This window comes from Sphaeramia orbicularis, chromosome 6 (genome assembly GCF_902148855.1).
Source record: "Sphaeramia orbicularis chromosome 6, fSphaOr1.1, whole genome shotgun sequence".
Lineage (NCBI taxonomy): Eukaryota > Metazoa > Chordata > Actinopteri > Kurtiformes > Apogonidae > Sphaeramia > Sphaeramia orbicularis.
In genome coordinates, this window is record NC_043962.1 from 56,643,224 (window position 1) to 56,660,128 (window position 16,905).

At 42.6% G+C, this 16,905-nt stretch overlaps 2 long non-coding RNA genes across 2 annotated transcripts; both read right to left on the minus strand.

Annotated features, from left to right (window-relative positions):
* Positions 1-840: 840 nt before the first annotated feature.
* On the minus strand, positions 841-5,540 carry LOC115420817 (uncharacterized). Its single transcript, XR_003935603.1, has 2 exons — positions 5,487-5,540; positions 841-1,160 (listed from the first exon to the last, which is right to left on the minus strand). It is a non-coding gene; the product is annotated as an uncharacterized LOC115420817 (long non-coding RNA).
* A 2,664-nt stretch (positions 5,541-8,204) lies between these two features.
* Positions 8,205-8,730, minus strand: LOC115420815 (uncharacterized). Its single transcript, XR_003935601.1, has 3 exons — positions 8,710-8,730; positions 8,352-8,556; positions 8,205-8,268 (listed from the first exon to the last, which is right to left on the minus strand). It is a non-coding gene; the product is annotated as an uncharacterized LOC115420815 (long non-coding RNA).
* Positions 8,731-16,905: the final 8,175 nt, after the last annotated feature.

The window sequence follows — 16,905 nt, forward strand, 5'->3', positions numbered from 1 at the left end:
GTCTTTGACTCTTTGTCTTGCATTCTTGGTATGTTGTTTTGCCCCTTGGGGGCAAAGGTAACACAGTACGTTATTGCGTTACTCCCGCCATTACTCTACTAATATATGCTATGATGCTATGGCAATAATTACAAAAAAATTCAGGCTATCAGACACTTATTTACACACCTATTTTCCACTGATCGTTAGTGTGCAACATAACTCAAAAAGTTATGGACAGACTTGAATGAAATTTTCAGGGTTTGTTGGAAGTGGGATAAGGAAGAAATGATTACATTTTGGTGGTGATCGGGGGTGGGCCACTGATCAGCCTTGGCGGAGGTCTGCGCTCTCCGAGTGCTTCTAGTTATTAATGTGAACAAAGTGAGAACGGTCCGTTAGATCGGATTTGAACCACATTAATGTCGATCCTTTGATACCAGTTGATTGTTCCAAATGTTGCAGAAGGATGTGATGGTGGACAGTGTCGACAGCATCGAAAGCTACACAAACACAACTACACAAACACACAACTACACACCACACACAGACACACACACACACACACACACAGCACAACTACACACCACACACACACACAGAGACACACACAAAGCACAACTACACACCACACACACACACTGTGGATCCTGCTCCCCACAGTCTAAATCCTCCAAACAGTGGTTCAGTGAATGTGGTTTTGAAGGTGTGGAGGTGGATCAGTTTGTCAGAGGAGACTTCATAGAAGGACACAGATCCAGCAGGACAGTCCACATACACTGAGACTGTACCAGAGGAGGAGGAGGAGGAGGAGGAGGAGGAGGAGGAGGAGGACTGAGGCAGCTCTGTGCATGTGCCTTCATGCCAGACATTGTATTCACCTCTAAAACACCTCAGACTCCAGGACTGATCATTTCTTCCAAAGCCACAGTCTAAACTGTCTCCTTTCCTTCCGATTCCTCTGTAAGTCACTGATATCCTAATGTCTCCACTCCACTGGACCTCCCAGTAACAGCGACCTGTCATACCAGTGGAACTCATCAGCTGAGGCCAGTGATCAAATCTGTCCTGATGATCAGGATAGGACTGAGGCTTCTCCACATATTCCACCTTCTTGTTGTTTTCAGACAGTTTGAGGTGTTTGTTCGCTGTGTTTGGATCCAGGGTGAGTTCACACAAATCTGATGGACAGAAGAAAACACAATCCAGCTGCAGTTATTGATCAGTGATCAGCTGATTGACTGACAGTCTGATCACATGACTGGGTTCAATTCAACTGTTACTGATGGATGGATCATGTGTGAGTCTGACTCTGATCAATACTGATCAGTAACAGATTAATCCAGTGTTTTACAAACGGATCTGTTGTTTCTGAGCACATTTTCACCAACACAGAATAGAAGTGTGAAACAGATCAACTCTGACTCCATGGCTCAGATCTAATCTGTAGAACCAGTTCACCTTTAGGATCATATATTGATCCTTAACATTCAAACATTCAAAGTCTGTTTCATTTTGGATCCAAACTGATTCAAACCTAAAAACACAATCCAATCCCACCAGTCATTTCTCAGTTCTTCTAGACTCTTAGGGCCGGATCTACTAAAGGTTTACGTGTATTAAAACGTGTGCAAACTCATTGCGCACGCAAAAAAAATGTCCAAACTGATTTACTAACAGTGACACTCAGGGTTGAGTCTGTCAAAAGTGCAAAACAGTGCGTCTGCATCAGTTAGTACATTTACCACAATGAATATGAAATATGAGGTGTTTACACACAGTGGTGTATGTGCTGGGAGGAGAAAATGGAAATATATTAATTTAGCACCTGCAAAGTGATTTATCAAACCCGAAAGCAATTTAACTGATAAAAACTGGGTCTATATTTAACACGTCTGAAAGGAGGAGTAAACGGGTTGGATGTGTAATTACACACACATGGAAGTGGATAGGAGACAAAGAAATGATGAAACCAGATGCAGAGAACACATTTTACACCCTCGTGTGAACATTTTTGGAGTGACGGAAGAAAAAAATAATTGAGACATATGCGCCACACACACACACACACACACTATACGGGACTCTTTTCCACTCCCGATGATTGTGATTAAAAATACGCACTGACATTAGGCTACAGTGGGACTAAATTAGGTGCACGTGACAGTCATCCAATCCAACTAGCCCCCCCACCCCCATCCCACACACGTGCGCGCACACACCTTTAAAATGAAAAATAAATTAATGAATGAGTCAATACCTTCAATACCTTCTATGACTAAACTCCTCCACTATTACATTTCTGTGCGTCTGGATCATTCAGTCTGTTCCATTAGTGCTGGTTTATCATTAGTATTTGTTTATCATCAGTACTAGTTTATCATTAGTGCTGGTTCATCATTAGTGTTGGTTTATCGTTAGTACTGGTTTACCATTAGTACTGGTTTACCATTAGTGCTGGTTTATCATGAGTGTTGGTTTATCATGAGTGCTGGTTTATCATTAGTACTGGTTTATCATTAGCGTTGGTTTATCGTTACTACTGGTTTATCAGTAGTGCTGGTTTATCGTTAGTACTGGTTTATCATTAGTGCTGGTTTATCATGAGTGCTGGTTTATCATTAGTACTGGTTTATCATTAGCGTTGGTTTATCGTTACTACTGGTTTATCAGTAGTGCTGGTTTATCGTTAGTACTGGTTTATCATTAGTGCTGGTTTATCGTTAGTACTGGTTTATCATTAGTGCTGGTTTATCATTAGTGCTGGTTTATCATTAGTGCTGGTTTATCGTTAGTGTTGGTTTATCATTAGCGTTGGTTTATCGTTAGTACTGGTTTATCATTAGTGCTGGTTTATCATTAGTGCTGGTTTATCGTTAGTGCTGGTTTATCATTAGCGTTGGTTTATCGTTAGTACTGGTTTATCATTAGTGCTGGTTTATCATGAGTGTTGGTTTATCGTTAGTGCTGGTTTATCATTAGTGTTGGTTTATCGTTAGTACTGGTTTACCATTAGTGCTGGTTTATCATGAGTGTTGGTTTATCATGAGTGCTGGTTTATCATTAGTGCTGGTTTATCATTAGCGTAGGTTTATTGTTAGTACTGGTTTACCATTAGTGCTGGTTTATCATTAGCGTTGGTTTATCGTTAGTACTGGTTTATCAGTAGTGCTGCTTTATCGTTAGTACTGGTTTATCATTAGTGCTGGTTTATCGTTAGTACTGGTTTATCATTAGTGCTGGTTTATCATTAGTGCTGGTTTATCGTTAGTGTTGGTTTATCATTAGCGTTGGTTTATCGTTAGTACTGGTTTATCATTAGTGCTGGTTTATCGTTAGTACTGGTTTATCATTAGTGCTGGTTTATCGTTAGTACTGGTTTATCATTAGTGCTGGTTTATCATTAGCGTTGGTTTATCGTTAGTACTGGTTTATCATTAGTGCTGGTTTATCGTTAGTGTTGGTTTATCATTAGCGTTGGTTTATCGTTAGTACTGGTTTATCATTAGTGCTGGATTATCGTTAGTACTGGTTTATCATTAGTGCTGGTTTATCGTTAGTGTTGGTTTATTGTTAGTGTTGGTTTATCATTAGTGCTGGTTTATCATGAGTGCTGGTTTATCATTAGTGCTGGTTTATCGTTAGTACTGGTTTATCATTAGTGCTGGTTTATCGTTAGTGTTGGTTTATCATTAGTGCTGGTTTATCATTAGTGCTGGTTTATCAGTAGTGCTGGTTTATCGTTAGTGTTGGTTTATCGTTAGTGCTGGTTTATCATTAGTGCTGGTTTATCGTTAGTGTTGGTTTATCATTAGTGCTGGTTTATCGTTAGTACTGGTTTATCATTAGTGCTGGTTTATCGTTAGTACTGGTTTATCATTAGTGCTGGTTTATCATTAGCGTTGGTTTATCGTTAGTACTGGTTTATCGTTAGTGTTGGTTTATCATTAGTGCTGGTTTATCGTTAGTACTGGTTTATCAGTAGTGTTGGTTTATCATTAGTGCTGGTTTATCAGTAGTGTTGGTTTATCGTTAGTACTGGTTTATCATTAGTACTGGTTTATCATTAGTGCTGGTTTATCGTTAGTACTGGTTTATCATTAGTGCTGGTTTATCGTTAGTGTTGGTTTATCATTAGTGCTGGTTTATCATTAGTGCTGGTTTATCAGTAGTGCTGGTTTATCGTTAGTGTTGGTTTATCGTTAGTGTTGGTTTATCATTAGTGCTGGTTTATCGTTAGTACTGGTTTATCATTAGTGCTGGTTTATCGTTAGTACTGGTTTATCATTAGTGCTGGTTTATCGTTAGTGTTGGTTTATCATTAGTGCTGGTTTATCGTTAGTACTGGTTTATCAGTAGTGTTGGTTTATCGTTAGTACTGGTTTATCATTAGTACTGGTTTATCATTAGTGCTGGTTTATCAGTAGTGTTGGTTTATCGTTAGTACTGGTTTATCATTAGTACTGGTTTATCATTAGTGCTGGTTTATCATTAGTGTTGGTTTATCGTTAGTACTGGTTTATCATTTGTACTGGTTTATCATTAGTGCTGGTTTATCGTTAGTACTGGTTTATCAGTAGTGCTGGTTTATCATTAGTGCTGGTTTATCATTAGTACTGGTTTATCATTAGTGCTGGTTTATCATTAGTGCTGGTTCATCGTTAGTACTGGTTTATCATTAGTGCTGGTTTATCGTTAGTACTGGTTTATCATTAGTGCTGGTTTATCGTTAGTACTGGTTTATCAGTAGTGTTGGTTTATCCCACAGCAGTTTTTACAGTGTACTGTCTCCAGTAGTGCACACTAAACCCTCCTTTAAATAGGGCGGTCTGCAAGACTTTGCACCTGTTGTAATTTGCATAAGCAATCTTTGTAAATCACCTGCAAACTGTGGTCACACCCCACACGCAAGATTCTAGATTGTGCAAGCGAATTAGTACACACAAATTGGGATCTTAGTAGATCCAGCCCTGTGTGTTTTTGCTGTTTGTTCAGGTTGATGTTTCATTGGTGCTAATGAATCTAATGTTGGATTTGTAGATTCCAATCTTCTCCACAGTGACTGTTTACTAATTGGATCTAAACTCAGTACTTTTGCTCACTGAATCAGGTTCTTTATCTGGTGGATAATAATAGTCTGTAGAAGTGTTTTGGTGGTTTCATCTGAGTTTGTTCCTCAGACAAACTTCTTATCCTGATGAACTCTCATGTGTTTTGGATCTTCTTGGTTGTATTTGTATTCTTGGTCCCACAGTGACAGTACAGACTGTAAATGTGCATAAAGACACTAGAGCTCTGATATGCACTCAATAGTCTGGGACTGGACCTGAGGACTCACTGCTCAGGGTATGTGGGTCCATGTGGTACCAGTCCTGACCAATCAGCTATCAGCTCATTCTTCCACTAAACTGACTGTCTTCATGAACACTTTAGATGTTTAGAATGTGGAACCAGGTCCCAGTTTGGGTTCAGGTTAGTTTGAATCCATCTAATCAAATCACACTTACACTTCCTCGGACCTGGTTTCAACCATCGGACTCCAGCAGGATCCAACCTGAAAGGAGGATGAGGGTCAGAGAGGTCAGCTGGAAACATGGACATTCCATCCCTCTGATCCACTGAAGCTTTTCTGTTCACATCCACTAAATGGTTCCTTCTGAATCACTGAGTGTGTTTGTCTTTGAACATGGGCTGGACCTTCATACAGGATGGATCCCAGCTCTGACAGATGGTTCCTGTCAGCTCTACCTGTTCTATCTGCCATTATCTGTGGATGCATCAGCTCAGTCCATACCTGACAGTGTCCAGTCTCCAGTGTGGATCCTCCACTAGAGCACACAGCTCCTGTCCTGAGGCTCCTGGATGGTTGTAGCTCAGGTCCAACAGTCTGAGATGGGACGGATTGGACTGGAGGGCTGAGACCAGAGAAGAACATCCTTCCTCTGTGATCAGACATCCTGACAATCTGCAACACAAAACATCACATCCATCAACTGAGGATGGAGATGAGTGGAGTTGGAGTCATTGAACAGAGTCTGTGAATGCATGGGACTTCACCAACAGGACTTCAATGTGTAAAGTCTATGAGTTCCAGACTCTGAACACACTTGAAGATCAGTAGAACTGGTCTGGACTTCAACACAAACAACCACTGACAAGTTCAATCCATCCAACAACTGCAGACAAACATTGAAATGATGTGTTGTGTTCTTTGTTGAACCCTGACCTGAGAGTGTCCAGTCTGCATCCTGGACTCTTCAGTCCATCTGATAGGATCTTCACTCCTGAATCCTTCAGGTCATTGTTGCTTAGATCCAGATGTGTCAGACTACAGGACTGGGATCTGAGAACTGAGGACAGAGCTTCACAGCTTCTCTTTGACAGGTTACAGCCACTGAGTCTGGACAAAACAAAAGGCATGAGTATAAAGTTATTGATCTGGTTGAAATGATAGATCCATATTTGAGATGTTTGATCCAACTGTTTGTTCTCACAGAGCTTTGTTGGAGGCTTTGACCACTGGCAGCAGCCTCAGAAGAACCTCCTCTGAACCAGAGTATTCCTTCAGGTCAAACACATCCAGGTCTTTTTCTGATGACAGTAAGATGAAGGCCAGAGCTGACCACTGAGCAGGAGACAGTTGTTCTGTGGACAGACGTCCTGATCTCAGGTACTGTTGGATCTGATCCACCAGAGATCCATCCTCCAGTTCATTCAGACAGTGGAACAGGTTGATGCTTCTCTCTGCAGACACATTCTTACTGATCATCTTCTTGATGTACTCAACAGTTTTCTGGTTGGTCTCTGAGCTGCTTCCTGTTGGTTTCACCAGACCGTGTAGGAGACTCTGATTGGTCTGCAGTGATAGACCCAGGAGGAAGCGGAGGAACAGGTCCAGGTGTCCATTTGGACTCTGTAAGGCCTGGTCCACAGCGGTCTGGTACAACTGGACTGGTTTGTTCATAAACAGTTTAGACCAAACAGATGTTTGTCCTGACAGCAGATTGACTCCAGTGTTGGTGAAGGTCTGATGGACATGAAGAGCAGCCAGAAACTCCTGGACACTCAGATGGATGAAGCAGAACACCTTGTCCTGGTACAGTCCTCTCTCCTCTTTGAAGACCTCTGTGAACACTCCTGAGTACACTAAGGCTGAGTTGATATCGATGCCACACTCTGTCAGGTCAGATTCATAGAAGATCAGGTTTCCTTTCTTCAGCTGCTCAAAGGCCAGTTTTCCCAGAGACTCAATCATCTTCCTGGTCTCTGGACTCCAGTGTGGATCTGTCCCAGATCTTCCATCATACTTGACGTTCTTCAGTTTGGCCTGAACCACCAGGAAGTGGACGTACATCTGAGTCAGGGTCTTGGGCAGTTGTCTTCTGTCTGTGGTCTTCAACACGTCCTCCAGAACTGTAGCAGTGATCCAGCAGAAGACTGGGATGTGACACATGATGTGGACGCTTCGTGACCTCTGGATGTGGGAGATGATTGTGTTGGTCTGTTCTTCATCTGTGAACCTTTTCCTGAAGTACTCCTCCTTCTGTGGGTCCTTGAACCCTCTGACCTCTGTCACCATGTCCACACACTGAGCAGGGATCTGATTGGCTGCTGCAGGTCGTGTGGTTATCCAGAGGCGAGCAGAGGGAAGCAGGTCCCCCCTGATGAGGTTCATCAGCAGCACATCCACTGAGCTGGACTCTGTCACATCAGTCAGGATCTGAGTGTTGTTGAAGTCCAGAGGAGGTCGACACTCATCCAGACCATCTAAGATGAACACCACCTGGAGGTCTTCAAAGATCCAGATTCCTGCTTCTGTGGTTTCTTTGAAGAAGTGATAAACCAGTTCCACCAAGCTGAACTTCTTCTGTTTCAGCACATTCAGCTCTCTGAAGGTGAATGGAAATATGAAGTGGATGTCCTGGTTGGCTTTGTCTTCAGCCCAGTCCAGACTGAACTTCTGTGTTAAGACTGTTTTCCCGATGCCAGCCACGCCCTTTGTCAGCACTGTTCTGATTGGTCGATTTCTGTCAGCTGGTGTTTTAAAGATGTCTTCACATGTGATGGTTGTTGGTTGTCTGTGTGGGTTCTTGGATGCTCTTTCAATCTGTCTGACCTCATGGTCCTGGTTGACCTCTGTAGCCCCTCCCTCTGTGATGTAGAGCTCCGTGTAGATCTGGTTCAGGAGGGTTTTGGGGTTTCCTGCTTTAGCGATGCCCTCAAACACACACTCAAACTTCTGCTGCAGGTTACGTTTCAGTTTCCGCTGCTGAACTCCAGACCGTCTTCCTGAATGCAGACCCAGATCAAACCATCAGTCTCACAGTAAATCCAGTATTTTCATCTGTTCAATCTGTACAGAATGGTCTTACTGCGGTGCAGACGCTCAGCCAGCTCCTCCTGCTTCAGCCTCCTCAGGAAGTTCAGTGTGATCTGCAGAAAAGCCTCGGAGCTCCTCCTCTGCGCTTCATCCTCATCACTCAGACTCTCTAAGCATTCTGGGTAATCTGGACTCAGAACCTGCTGGAACTTCTTCAGTTCGTTCTTGACAAAAGTGCAGATGTTCTCCTCCAGCAGCTGGAACACAAAACACAATGAAAGACCCAAAGTCCACCCATGGACCAAAGCTCAGGTCCATGTTGGACACAGTGACGTCCACTGGTCTGAAACCAGCAGCAGGACATGATTGGACAGAACAGATGGACCAGTAGATGTTGGACATGTACACACCTTAAATATGGAGTCCAGCTGAGTCTGATCCTGTAGACCAGTGGGAACCTCTGAGCTCTGCTGCGCCACTCTGTGGACCAAACATCAACAATGAGCTCACATTAATTATGTCTGTCCACACTGACACCGACAGGTGGACAGACCTGGACGTCAACATGAGTCACATGACCCCCTGTAGTGGGACAGGTTGTGACAACTTAATTAAGTTGCACCAAACATATACACACACACACACACACACACCACCCCGTAGCATGCCTGGTATCCTCCGCATACACCCCGGAAATCGTCGCCATGTCATTCAATCACCTGATTCGCCCGCAGTTGGCGGCAGTTTTTAAATACCCCCCACATCTGCATTCCACGGTTGGACAGTCGGCACAGCACACAAGAGTGTAGGATGCGTCGGCGCCACCGCTCATAGACATGACACAGTACGGCCGTTAATCCTGCTACTACATCTACTTAATCGTCAATATCGCTTCCAAACTACATTCATGCCCACTGGTTCATCCCATCCATTCATTCCTCTGCAGCAGAAGCAAACGACAGAGCAATGAAGACGGAGCGTGAGTAAAACCGTTTTTTTTGTTTTCTCTAAAGCCCTGCATTGGAACTGTGCGCTTGTTTTTTTTCTGATGATGATGAACTGAATCGTTTTTTTATTTATTTTTTATTCTTAAAAACTGTCGAAAACCTGGAGTGGAATTTTTTGTTAAAATGAACTGAACTATTTTATCCTTTTTTTTTACTAAACCTAAGGTGGAAATTTTGGTTGGTGGATTTTGTTGAATTTGGACTTTGTGTGTGTGTGTGTGGGGGGGGGGCAACTGTGTATTTGAATTTGTGTTTTTCATAATCATTGTTTAATACACGATTTTGAATTTGAAATGGTTTAAATGTGTGATTTCTTTTTCTTGTCATTTAATGTGTAGGGTGTTTAATTTAGACTGGCATCCTTTGTGTGGTTTGAGGTACGACAAACAGACAAAAAAACTGAACTGACTTAACATCTTACATGTCAGAAGACCTGGCTGGCACCCCTTAAAAATCAATATAACAAAATAATATAGCGTCGAACTCAAACTGTCACAAGGTGTCCTGGTCCTGCTGATCCCACAGTGTGTTTGAGCTTCACACTCACTGTTTGAGTTGATCCACAGGTTTAGTTGAGTTCCGTTTCTCTAGATCCCCATCAGACACGTCATGGCAGCAGGACTGAACTGAGTTTAGTCCCATAGAAATGTCATTTCAGACACTGAAGAACATTTACTGAACAGTCACTAGAAGACTAAACAAAGGGACACCTGTCAGCCAATCAGAATGCACTATGGGCAGTAACCATGGAGACGTCCAAAGGTGAGGTGACAAGTGGAGTTGTCAGATTCTTCCAGTGACCGTGTAAACAGTCTAATCTGATGTGTTGGATCAGATCACAGCAGTAATCTGATTACAGTCCATCAGATGAACACAGCTGGATGTGTGTCCAGTCCTCCCATGTCTTCATGCATGTTTACAGGTTTATGGGATGGATTTAGTTCTGTTCCATCTGCACATGTGCACAAACTACTACAGTCCTACTAAACAGAAGTTACTGAGTCCAACAGGAGTTGAAGACAATAACAGGAAGTTGGATTCTATCATCACTATACACAGACGAACTCCCAAAGACATCCCATAATGGACTGCAGCGTCTAAACCAGGGTTTAGGAGTTTCCCTTTGAAGTGCATGTAAAGGCCTAAGGTCTGGTTCTTCCAATGATCTGATTACTGATAGTTATGGGATTTTTATGGTCATGGAAACAGACTCACTGATGTGAAGAATCAGCTGAAAATGAACACATTCTAAACTTTAAAGTCAATGTTTAATATCCATTTAATAAACAGTCGACATTGGAATTTTACATCAAACTTACGGCTCTGTGGAAAAACCTGGTGGGTCCCACATGGACCCGTCACTCCTGAGGGACACACAACTGGATCCGGATCCAGGTCCAGGATCAGGTTCAGAGGACTGTGGTCTGTGGTGGATTATGGTCATCAGGAAAACAAAGTGTTTAGTTTTTAAACAAGCTGTAGAAACAATAAGAAAATGATCAATACACTGAAGATCAATAAAGTGTGAATCTGATCCAAAAACTCCCAGATCAATGAAAGTCAACAAACCATTAGATCAGGATCATTAGTTCATTCTAAGTTCATCAGGTCATGAATAATTATTGAGTATAAATCAGTAATGTAGTTCCTGTGTTTGTTGGTCAGATGTTCTTCAGTCCAACCAGGTGAATCTAATGACAGACTGTTTGGACCTGTGTGTCCACAACCATCAGATGTCCACCCAGCTGATGGATAGACCTACGACTGTATGGAAACTGAACCACAACACACACAACTCTACGTCACATGAGGGAACCCAAACCCAGTTTCCTGCTGAGTCCTGGAGGATCCATTCATCCACAGAGTCTGTGGTCTGATCAACATTTACATACAAGTGGTTTAGTGTCGCACTGGGGTCTAAAGGTCTGAATGAGGACCACCTACACTGACTCTGATGGACGATCCTGTTGGAAGACAATACTGAACTCCTTGGAGTTAGTGCTCTTCATGGACACACAGCTGGGTCCTTGTCCAGGTCTGTGAACAGTGATGTCAGTGGTTTTAATTCTGAGCTCTGACACAGAGAACTGTGGTGGCCAGATCCAGATGGTGGTCTCACCTCTGAGCTTTGGGGGGTCTGTCCGGTCCAGGTCCTGAGGGGGTCCTGTTGGTGGTCTTTGGGGGAGGGGCTCCCTCCTGTCTGTCCTCACACTGATCCATTCTGCTGAATCCACATCAGTCACACGACGAACACTGAAACAGCAGAGTTTGAGACGTGGTTAAATGGTGGAGAAGAGTCCGATGTGGACCTGCAGGTCAGACATAAACCAGACTCAGGGTTTTGGACCAAGACCTGCGTCCCACATCTCAGATGGTGTGTGCTGAATGTAGATGGGACTTCATGAAGGTGTTTGTGGTGAGTATGAGTTGAAGTGTAATGGCTGATATGTGTGTGTGTGTGTTGTTGTGCTGTAGTTCTACTGTCAGACTACTACATGTCGTCCTGGAGCTGCTGATGGGACCTGAAGGGAAGGACAAGCACAGCTGATCCTCAAAGTCTAGGAAGAAAACATTGCGGTGATGATGACCGATGACCATGTGATGAGGGTTTGTCAGATTTCCATTAAAACCTGAAGGACTAAACCAGTCCAAACCAGAGGTCACATGACCAGAGGTCACATGGACTCAAACCTGAACATGTGTTTTATTTGGACTCAACAGCTGATTGGTTTAGATTGGACCACTGAGGGTGACATCAGAGGTCAAAGGTTAGTGGGTTTGATCATCCAACAGGAGTTCTCATATCTGAGAAATAACCAGTGTTGGGAGTAGTGTTACAAAAGTAATCCATTACAGTAATAGATTCCTTTTTGCTGTAGTGCAGTAGTGTCAGGCATTACTGATCCATTTTCAGTCATATTTGACTCGGTACATGTTCAATAGTGCTTTTGTTAGAACACACTTTTCGCCCATATTTTATTCACTTAAATGAAAAAAACAAAAAACAACACAAAAACAGTCAGACCGTGAGACCTTCAGGAACCAAACATGTGTCAGTAAAGTTCTATTTCTTGTTGGTGTTCAGCCAATGGGTGCAGATGTCAGAAGACAGTCCACTGGTCACATGGATGTATGCTCCTTATGAACCCTAACCCTGGTTTACAGAAGCTCGTTAGCATGACCCCTGTGATCAGCAGTGACGAGGTAAGCTAACATTTCTACCACCAGTTTGAATTCTGTAGCAATTGTGGATTCATCTACTGGGGTCCTTGGCCCCACCCCCTGTTTGAACATGGAAAGCATTTGTAACACACTCAATGCTATGAGGACGTCAGATTAGGGCTGATATATACTTACAGATTAGTAAATAGAATTTTAGGATTTCAGACCAGAAGGAATGGCTGCTTCACAGGAGGGGTAAGTTAAAGCTGCAGTATGTAGGAATTATGTTCCAAGTAATTATAAAATAGCCTTGACTGTCATCAGACATTAAGGAATCATGTTCATTTCAAATACTGAGCTCACTGACAGTAGTAGTCCAGACAGAATATTTGCATTTGAAAAGCTCAGTGTCAGCCCTGAAATGATGTTCATGTTGACCTTGTGTGTTTTGGTCTGAGGCTCTGCCCATCACCTGTCTGCCAATCACAGAGTCAGAAGCCTTTCAGCATCCAGGTTGCCAGTTCCCTGAGCTGCAGCTGGAACATTTCTGATCATAAATGTCTGACGTTACTAAATCTAAAAGGCCTTTTATTATTCCCAAATACATTGTGACAAAGTGAGAAACAAAACAAGGAAATGTATAGGAGATGATTTAGAAACATGGAGACGGATGAAAGAGGAGAAGAATTTGAAGACTGACGCCAGCTCTGCCTTAGTCTGACCACCGGTAAGAGCCACTCAGAGTTGGGGCCGCAGCCTTTTCTCCTGGCCCCAGTGAAGAGACTGCCGGTCTGGGACTGGTGAACAGACCAGGTACCAGTGTAGGTACCGGTGTAGGACTTGTAGGACTCTTGCCATGTAGCGGTGTGTAATCCAAATGGGGGGGAGGTTTCAGTCCGTGGTTCTGCCGGGGGGGGGGGGTGTCAGTCGTCCGGTGTCCATGGTGCGGTCTGGGGGGGGGGGGGGGGGGGGAGGTGTAGTTCAGCATCCGTGGTTCGGTGGTGGTGGGGTACAGTGATCGTGCGGCTTGTAGTAAAAGTGAAACCTAAGGCTCATTTCCCTTTTCTCTATCTCCTGAATCTTCACAAACTTTCATTTGAGTGGGCAGGACGTTTGTCCTGGCCTGTTATATGTTAGACTTATGTAGAATAAGTCTGGTGATGATTTTTTTGTATGAAATGTATGGTGTGGTGGCAAGGATTAGTGGAAACACTGGTAGTAGATTCTCACGCTGGATCTGGCAACCCCTAGCCTAGGGGGAGGAGGAGAGGATACCACGTTCTACAGTATTTTGAATGTAATTGCAGTACCAGTTTCGGCCACAATCCTACATACTGCAGCTTTAAATGAGACTCAGACAAAGGCTGAACTTTAAAAATGCTGGTCTGTATTTTAGAAAAAATTATTTAAAAAAAATAAATAAATAAAAGTTCTCTTTTGGTACCAACAGTTCTCAGTAACAACCGTTTTCACAATCACAGTGGTTCCAGTTCTCTTACCTGGGTGCACCCGGTCTAAATCTAAACATACACAAGGTTACTCATTACTGGAATCACAATTCACATGTAAATTCAATAAACATTTCATGGATCAGAGAAAATCATTCACTTTCAACACAAAACCTTGTTCTTAAGGGAATGGCTCCCAAAAAGATACAAAACCCACACCAAGTCCATTTCCTGTGTGTTTGAACGTGTAAATGTAGAAAGTCCCAAGAGTCCAGTTGAATATTGAAAAGTTCCGTTGAATGTCGAAAATTCCAGGGGAATGTGTGTGTGTGTGTGTGTTGGGCAGAGGCAGTTGGTGTCAGATGATGTCGAAGGGTTTTGGTTGCAGTGTTCCTACCACACAGCACCGTGCAGTAGCAGGATCACAGATCGTCTACCGGGTTTGGCTCATCATCAACTGTCGAATGATCCAACGAAGTAACCATGGAAGTTCAAAGATGGATATAATAAAAAAAAAACAAAACAAAAAAAAAAAAACCTGACCTGTCGAAAGACAGCGTCATAAAACGTCATAAGTTATCTAACATTCAATTTTCACAATCTGACTAACTGTACGTGTTGTAACATATGACATGACAACAGATGAAAATAAAACAATGGAACACAGTCCTGTACTATTACTGTCTAATGTACTTCTTCTGTAACAGTACTTTCAATTACATAACATTCACATGTTAAATCAGTTTTTTTTCTTTAAGGCACGGCTAGAAAATGCAGTAGAACAATAAAACATCACATATCACATCATATTACTTATTGACCCTTTGCACCAACGTCACAGTTATCATGTGACTAGGGGTGCAGTTCCATGGTGGACGGCAAAAGCGACACAGCAAACAAATGAATGAGCGATGGATTCTGTCTACAGCACTGGAAATAAAGTTTAGGAGTTGTCCTGTGAAGTGACTCACCTTACTGGACGGCACAAAGAACGCTATTTGGAGAAACTAGTGATAGCAGGGCTAGCTACCGACCCATACCTTCTGCCTCCTGATGTGTTTACCAATCGAGCAAAATCCTCCAGTTTAAAGCACGCGATCTGTTCCATTCTGTTCTAAATGCAGTGTCCCCATACACAGGTGCTGATCTAAAAGCAGACTAAAGTCTGGATGATCCCAGTTCTTAGTCTCAGGTTAGATTACCCAGTGGCTGTACTGCGCTCACGGCAGAGGAATGGATCTCATAATGGTAAAGGACAGATACAGCTAACGTTAGCTAGCTAGCTGTGTATGTTTTTAACATGTTTCCTCATCATGCCATCCAAACTCAAACAGACTGGAACCAAAAGCAGCTCTAATGAACTAACACTAATAATGTTAGTGTGTGTCATCAGTATCCTACAGTATTAGCTCTGCTGTTGAAGTGTCTGCCTTTCTACTGTCTACACACAGTCATATGTACAGTTCCACCACTAGAACATGTGGAACAGCATCAGGACAATAACAGTAGGACATAGAACATAGTGGAGCTGGTCCAAAGGCAGACACTGCAACAACAGAGCTAATACTGAAGGGACTGATGACACACACTGGAACAGAGGGGATCATAGTAGTTAACCCAGTCTACCACCTAGCTAGCATTAGGTGGAGCTAATGTGCTCTGGACACAAACAGAGCCTGTTCTATCTGTAATATCAGGTCCATCAGATCCAGGCTCTGTCTGGAACCAGCTAAAACCATGGATGGAACTGTTGTGTGTGACCACTGGACACCTAAAGCAGGGTTAAAAAACCCACAAAACTACAACATTCTGATCAAATTCGATATTAGCCAGTTTGCCGACCAGTGTGCAGTCCTGCACTTCTGCCGTCCATCATGGCGCTCATTTGTGGCGCGAACAGAGCGTGACGTAACAAGCAAAGATATGTTTTACAGTGTAAATACTTGAAATCACGTGCAAAATATGTGTGACTGTTAAGCACAAGTAACAGTTCACTAGAAAACAGTAAAAATTACAAAATACACTCACATTTTGATCACTTGTCTGAGAAAATGTGTTTTCCATGAAAAATAGGTGTAACCGTTCAGTCTGAGGAACAGTTCACTCACCAGTTCACACCAGGGAGAAAGAGGAGGCACAAAATGGAGGAAAAAGAGGAGGCACAAAATGGAGGAAAAAGAGGAGGCACAAAATGGCGCCGTGTTAAAGCCTCGGATTTAAACTAAGAAAAGTACACAAAGAGGACGGAAAACTAATGAATTTCTAAACCTTTGTCTTCATTTCAGAGCATAAATGAATCCAATAATATTTAGAGTGAAACATGCTGGAGTTAACTCTGAGCAGATTTCTGAATTGACCTTCCCACGGGTCACGGTGAAGTTTGGCCTTCACAATGCAGGAAAATCCAGCAAAAGAAAAGAGTCTGAAAAAGGAGTAGTGTCACTGCCGACAGTGGAGCTGACTGGTACACTTCACCTTTTGGACTGTTCTCTCACTTTATTTCTCGCTCTATTCTCCGTCTCGGTCCGTACTGTTAAGTTCAAGAGCTCCGGCGGAAGGAAGAGGAAGTGACGATACCGGAAGATTCAGAAGAAAAGGGGCGGGACAATATGCCGATTTACAACAGCTCATAGGTCAGGAGCTGTGTGTCAATCATTTTTCCAGGAAGTTAACTCTTTGGCTCCAGAACAAAATCGGTTTACTACTAATAGGAAAAGATAATGATAAGAAACATAACTTAATGACAATTTAATGCATAAGTTCTTATCATATTATGTCATATCATATTATATTATATCATATTATATGATATGGGCTACACATTGGAGAAAACAAATGCAAGTGTTGGTGCTGAGATGGTAGACCATAGTGTTACCTACGCTGTAAAAAAAAATCTGTAATTTAACAGAATTTTTACTGTTTATTTGACAGATTTTTCCTGTATTTTTAAGATACAGGAAAATATCATTGAAATTACAAAAACAGATTG